Here is a 6,952-nt window from a genome sequence, read left to right as displayed (position 1 = left end):
AAAAGTTCTGCTTCTGTTTCCATTAAATGGTTAGTTTGCACAAAAATGTGAATTGTGTCATTAATTACTCAACCTCATGTTGTTCCAAACCCATAAGACCTTTCATCTTGGAACACAAATTAAGATATTTTTGATGAAATCCGAAAAGCTTTCTGATCCTGCATTGACAGCAATGCAACTACCATGTTCAAGGCTCAGAAAGGTAGCAAAGACATCACGGAAATTTTTATCAAACTACGAGAACACGCACATCAATTAACTAGACTAACAGACTAACACAAAGAGAAGAAATTGTTGAATAAAGCTGTTAGTTTAGTTTTCTTTGCGCACAAAAAGTATTCTCATAGATTCATAACATTAACCACTGATGTCACATGGACTATTTTAATGATGTCCTTACTACTTTTGGGCCCTGAACATGGTAGTTGCGTGGCTGTCTATGCAGGGTCAGAAAGCAGGGTAAAATTTCATCAAAAATATCTTAATTTGTGTTCTACGGGTTTGGAACGATATGAGGGTGAGTAGTTAATGACAGAATTTTCATTTTTGGTTAAATTATCCCTTTAACCTATGACAGTGAATGATCTAAACAAACTTTTTTTCTTTTTTTGAGAATGTTCCCTAGATGGGATTATTACCAGCACTGTATAATTCCTTGACAAGTGCTCAGTAAAGCATGCTCATAAGATTTATCAGTCCCATCCAATGTGATCTCTCTTGTAGACACGCATACATCCTGAGTCTGTGAGTGAGAGAGACAGACAGTTAGCAGTCCCCATTAGTTGAATTGCTTTACTAGCAGAGATGGAAGCATCTAGATAACACAGCATTAATAAATAAGAACACTTCAATATTAATGCAGCAAAAAGGACATGGATCCACCGTTTGAAAAAACAAATCGATGAAAAGGGGTTTCTGCTGAGTGGTTGGGAGGAATAGACTCTTTAGAGTTCAGACTGACAGCAGAGAGTCATTTCTTATTTTAGTTCAGAGTTCAAACGGATATCGTCTTATCGGATCTCGATGCCATACACATTCAGGCGAGCAAGTGTAGTCTATACATGCAGGATTATTTGCACCTGCTGTGATATCTGCCCTCTCAAGCTAACCTCAGCTTTCACAGCAGCCCTGAGGAAGCTGATTAAAACAGGTCATGTACACGGGGAAGGAACATTAGGATTAGCATTTTTGAGGGTCTGTATGAGCCAAAAAAAAATGCAGTATAACCTGCAACATCTTCCTTATATTTGAGTCCAAGCACAAAATGACAGACTCAAAAAAAAAAAAAAAAAAAAAAAAAAGTTGCACTTCATGATCCCTTTGTACTACTTGCATAATCCGGATCTCCTCTGAAAGTAAACCACTAAACCACTGGCAGATTCTGTTGCTGTTTATCTATTCTAGAATTAATTCTAGAAAACTAGAAAACTATTGTATATGAACCCATTAGAATTGGTTGGTTTCCTGTATTAACCAACCTATCAAGAATCATGACAAAACTTACCTGTGGGAACTTTTTCGCAAGACACGAAATATGTAGCACTATATACGTTTCGTGACATATTTGATGTGAAATGTCCACTGAGTGGCACTGAAAAAAAAGTGTTCTTTTTTTTAATTCCCAGAACAGATGAACCTACATATGGTACGTTTTTGATTGACAGTGGTTTTGTACATGAGCTGGATGGATGGATGAATTTTTGCATGGATGAATGGATATGAACAAGGACTGTATGAAATGGATGGATGGATGGATGGATGTGAATAAACACTGCATAAAAGGGATGAATGGATGTGAACAAGCACTACATGAGATGATTGGAGGGATGTGAATAAACACTACATGTGATGAATGAATGAATGAATGAATGAATGAATCTGAACAAGCACTGCATAGGATGGATGGATGTAAATAAACATTGCACGATATAAATGAATTAACTGAATGAATGAATGAATGAATGAATGAATGAATGAATGAACAAGCACATCATGGGATGGATGGATGAATGATAGGGTTTATGGATGTTAATAAACAGTGCAAGACGTGGATGAATGGGTGTGAACAAGCACTACATGAGATGGATGGATGGATGGATGGATGGATGTGAATAAAGACTGCATGGAATGAATGAATGAATGAATTAATGAATGAATGAATGAATGAATGGTTTTGAACAAGCACTGGTTGAGATGGATGTATGAATAATTGGATGATGGATGTGAATAATCACTGCAAGATATGGATGAATGGGTGTGGACAAGCACTACATGAGATGGATGGATGGATGTGAATAAACAATGCATGAGATTAATGAATGAATGAATGAATGAATGAATGAATTAATTAATTAATTAATAAATTAATTAATGGATGGATGAATGAATGAATGAATGAATGAATGAATGAATTAATTAATTAATTAATGGATGAATGGATGAATGGATGAATGAATGAATGAATGAATGAATGAATGAATTAATTAATGGATGGATGAATGAATGAATGAATGAATTAATTAATTAATTAATGGATGAATGGATGAATGGATGAATGGATGAATGAATGAATGAATGAATGAATGTGAACAAGCACGAGAGATGCATGAGATGGATGGATGAATGAATGATTGGGTGGATGGATGTGAATAGCACTGCACAATATGAATTAATTAATGAATTAATTAATTAAAACAAGCATTACATGAAATGGATGGATGGACGTGAGTAAACAATGCATGAGATGAATGAATGAATGAATGAATGAATGAATGAATGTGAACAAGCCCTGCATTGGATGGATGGATGGATGGATGGATGGATGGGTTGGTGGGTTGGTGGGTGGATGGATGTAAATAAACATACACAATATGAATGAATGAATGAATGAATGAATGAAAACAAGCACTACATGAGATGGATGGATGGATGGATGACATGGATGGATGGATATGGATGGTATGTAACCTTGGTGGATCCCGATATGGATGGATATGGAACATAAGATGGATGGATGGAGACGCTGCGAATCCAGAGAACGCTTTGGGAACTTTGTAGCCTATAAAATATTTGACGGAAAACGTTACGCTCTGAAAGAATGTGTAATCGAACCAATGAGAAAGCAGGACGTCACGGGCGGGTGACGTCATCGACCAGGAAGCATAAAAGCAGGTGCGAAGCCGGCCGGCGTCAGCTTCGTGGATGAAGCGAGCGCTCGGCAGGGATGCCGGAAGGATGGACCGAGACGCAGCGTCTCGTTCCCTCGGGGAACCAAGGTTACATACGTAACCGGGACGTTCCCCTTCAGGAACTCGAGCTGCATCCAGAGAACGCTTTGGGAACGAGATGCCCACGCCACCAGACTTCCAAATCCCTGCCTAGTGAAAGAGCTAGGGCAGGAGGACAGAGGAGCCAGGAGTGGCTCGGACATCAAGGCTGTAAAACCTTACAAAGGTGAGAGGCGTGGACCATCCCGCAGCATTACAGATGTCCTGTATTGGGACACCTGCAGAAAAGGCCTTAGAGGCGCCAAAGCGCGCGTTGAATGAGCCTTGACCCCCAAAGGTGAGGGGAGGTCAGAGGACTGGTAAGCCGTAGATATAGCATCCACAATCCATCTACTTAAAGTCTCTTTTGAAGCAGGAGACCCCTTTTTAAGGGGGCCATAGCAGACGAACAACTGTTCTGATTTTCGCCACAGGGCAGCTCTGTGGACATAGGCATCTAGGGGACCGGGCACATACAATTAAGCTTCTGCTGGTCAGGCTCCCGGAAGGGAGGAGGACAAAAGGCCTGGAGCACAACCGGCTGTGGTGGGTGGGTGGGGACCTTAGGAACATACCCTGGTCTAGGGTAAAGGAAGGCATTGATATTGCCTGGAGAAAACTCTAAATGAGAAGGGGCCACAGAGAGGGCCTGCAGGTCCCCAACCCGCTTGAGGGAAGTAAGGGCTAGTAGAAGCACCGTCTTAATGGTAAGAAACCGAATCGGGATTTCTTCCAAAGGCTCAAAAGGAGGTTTGCAAAGAGCTTCAAGCACCACAGTCAGATCCCAAGTGGGGACACGGGGTCGTGTCGGAGGCCTCAGCCTCAGTACACCACGGAGGAAACGTATAACCAGTGGGTTCTTACCCACAGAAACACCATCGAGAAGGGCGTGGTAGGCCGAAATTGCCGCCACGTAAACCTTCAGGGTGGAGTGGGCTAACCCTGTGGAGAAACGAGCCTGCAGAAACTCCAGTACTGTACCAACCGGGCAGTTAACTGGGTCTTGCTGGCGCTCTTCACACCATGAAGTGAAAAGCTTCCACTTCAGGGCATATAGTCTCCTCGTAGAGGGAGCTCTGGACTGGAGGATGGTCTCCACAACCTCAGTTGAGAGACCGGAATCTATGAGTTGTGCCCCCTCAGGGGCCACACCCACAGCTTCCACAACTCCGGACGGGGGTGCAGAATGGTGCCCCCTGCTTGTGAGAGGAGATCCCTCCTGACGGGAATCTCCCATGGAGAGCCGTTGAGGAGAGATATCAGGTCCGAGAACCATACTCGGCCCGGCCAGTACGGGGCTACTAATAGTAGGCTGACCCCGTCCCGGCGTACTCTCTCCAGAACTCCTGGGAGCAGAGCAATCGGGGGAAAGGCATACAGACGAAGCCTCGGCCACGTCTGTACCATAGCATCCAGCCCCAGGGGAGCTGGATGAACTAGAGAGAACCAGAGGGGACATTGTGCATTCTCCCTCGTGGCAAAGAGATCTAATTGGGCTCGCCCAAAGATCTCCCATATCTGCTCCACCACCTCTGGGTGAAGCATCCATTCCCCGGGCCTCGGCCCCTGTCTCGACAGGATGTCTGCTCCCACATTCAAATGCCCAGGAATGTGAACTGCTCGAAGAGAGAGGAGTTTGTCCTGGGACCACACAAGGATCTGGTGCGCCAGCTTGTATAAGGGGCGCGACCGCAGACCTCCCTGGTGGTTGATATAATAGACCACCGCTGTGCTGTCGGTGCGAACCAGCACATGGCGATCTCTGAGGTCTGGTAGAAAGTACTTCAATGCTAGAAATACGGCCAGCATCTCGAGGCAATTGATGTGCCAATCGAGATGACGACCCGTCCACAGACCTTGGGCGGGGCGACCACTCATGACCGCCCCCCCACCCAGTGAGGGATGCATCTGTCGCTAGCGTTACGCGGCGGCAAGGAGCTCCCAAAGTCGGGCCCTGATTTAGGAACCACGGCTTCTTCCACATGTCTAAGGCACGTAGCCCTCTGCGCGTGACCTTGATCATGCGGAGCGGGTTTCCCCTCGGGGAGAACCCTTTTGACTTGAGCCACCACTGTAGGGGTCTCATGTACAGCAGGCCAAAAGGTATCACGTTGGACGCTGCTGCCATCAGACCCAATAGTTGTTGAAACTGTTTGACAGTGAGTGACCGGCCCTGCTTGACTCTCTTGACTGCGGTGAGGATCGACACAATACGAGCAGGGGACAAACGTGCCTGCATCGTGGTCGAATCCCACACCACGCCCAGATAAGTGGTCCTCTGTAATGGAGAAAGTACACTTTTCTTGACGTTTAGTCTTAACCCCAACGTTTCCATGTGGGCGAGAACGACATCTCGATGTCGAGCCGCTAAAGTCTCGGACGCTGCTAGGATCAGCCAGTCGTCGATGTAGTTTAATATGCGAATGCCCTGAAGCCGAAGAGGGACCAGGGCGGCATCTACGCATTTCGTAAACGTGCGGGGTGAGAGTGCTAAGCCGAAGGGAAGAACCCGATACTGGTAAGCTTCGCCCCTGAAAGCGAACCTCAGGAACTTCCTGTGTTGAGGAAGGATGAAAACATGAAAGTACACGTCTTTCAGGTCTATCGTCACAAACCAGTCCTCGGACCTGATTTGTGACACTACTTGCTTGACTGTAAGCATTTTGAATTTCAGTTTCATGACTGAATGATTGAGGCGACGGAGATCGATGATCGGCCGCAGCCCCCCCATCCTTCTTTGGAACAATGAAGTACCGACTGTAGAACCCGGACTCCCTTGCATGAGGAGGGACCACCTCGATGGCCTCCTTCCTCAGAAGGGTCTCTACTTCCTGCTCCATGACCAGAGCCTGCTTGGGGCCCACCAGAGTGGGAAAAACCCCGTCGAAAGGCGGCGGCGGAGCGCCGAACTGAATAGCATAACCTTTCTCTACAGTGCGCAGGACCCATGCAGACACATTTGGCAGTAGCTTCCACGCTGCTAAATAGTCTACTAAGGGAACCAGCCGCTCGAGGCTGGCCTCTGGATTTGACTGAACTACTAGCTCGGAGACCTGTAACGGCGGACCGGCAGGAGACTGCCGAGCTAACTGTTCTAGAGACCCCCGAGGGGGTGACGAGCACCCTGGTTCCGCTACGTTCCCGGGCGGAGAAATCCGGGGCAGAAGCTCGTCGGAGGCCGTTGTGTCCTGTAACCTTGGCAGGAACAGCAAATCAACCTCCCGAGGGCACCGAGGAGAAACGGCCACCGTGTAATGCGGTGTGACTCGTTCCTCCCCGGTAGGGGCTGCCCTCGGCGGCCCTGGTCTGGCGTCAGGATCGCTTTGGGGCCTGGGCCCTCCTAGACTGAAGCACGACCCTCAGGTCGGGCCTCGCCTTGGAGGACCCCGGCCTAGAGTGCCGCGGGTCTCGGTCCCTGGACGGGGGAGCGCGAGTCGCGACACTCAGCTTTTGAACTTGGCGGTACGAGGAGCTGGTACTCGGGGACGGCTGCTCACGCCCAGCAGCCGTCGGGGCTAGAGAGCGGCGAGGGAGGAACCTCTGGAACGCCGCCGCCTGTTTGCGAGCCTCCTGGCACCTGCTGACGACAGAGTCTACTGCGTCGCCAAACAGGCCAGAAGGCTGAAGCGGGGCGTCCAGAAGGAAGACCCTGTCCTTTTCTTTCATATCGGACAGGGTCAACCACA

The sequence above is a fragment of the Labeo rohita genome, chromosome 7 (assembly GCF_022985175.1).
Source record: "Labeo rohita strain BAU-BD-2019 chromosome 7, IGBB_LRoh.1.0, whole genome shotgun sequence".
Classification (NCBI taxonomy): domain Eukaryota; kingdom Metazoa; phylum Chordata; class Actinopteri; order Cypriniformes; family Cyprinidae; genus Labeo; species Labeo rohita.
This window is presented reverse-complemented; position numbering follows the sequence as displayed.